Source organism: Loxodonta africana, unplaced genomic scaffold (assembly GCF_030014295.1).
Source record: "Loxodonta africana isolate mLoxAfr1 unplaced genomic scaffold, mLoxAfr1.hap2 scaffold_901, whole genome shotgun sequence".
Classification (NCBI taxonomy): Eukaryota; Metazoa; Chordata; class Mammalia; order Proboscidea; family Elephantidae; genus Loxodonta; species Loxodonta africana.
The window spans coordinates 12,501-13,017 of record NW_026975649.1 but is presented as its reverse complement, the minus strand read 5'-3'; positions in this window follow the sequence as shown (position 1 = coordinate 13,017).

Genomic DNA, 517 nt, shown 5'->3' with positions numbered 1-517 from the left:
GCAGGGGCACGGAATCCGGCCCGACCTCGCTCATCTGCCCTCGTTCGCGGCCTCGCGGCCAGCGTCGGCGGTGGCGGGGTCCTGAGACCGAGCAGGACAGCCTCTGCTCGTGGCCCTGGTGTTCTGCCTCGCGTCGGGCCCTCCCCCGCCCCCCGCGGCGGGGGGGCTCTCTGGTCAGGCGCACCCGCGCGCCCCACCCAGGTGGTGCCGGTGCGCCTCGAGTGGCCCTTTGGCGGTGCCCCTGGAACGCTCCAGGCCGTCCCTCAGGTGCCTGAGGCCGGGTGGCGGTGCCGTTTCCCCGTTCCCAGCCCACCCTTCCGGTCACCGCTCACGCGTGTGGGCGTGCGCCCCTCGGGCCGAGAGAAATAAAAAACAGGAGTGCGGCCGAGAGGGAGAGAAAGGATGTGGAGGAAAAAAAAAAAAAAAAGAAGGGGGGTCGAGCGGGGTAAGACCTTTAGAGCACGCACGCCTCGCGGGAGGGTGCCGTGCCTGATCCCGAGAAGGCGGGGGTGAGAGA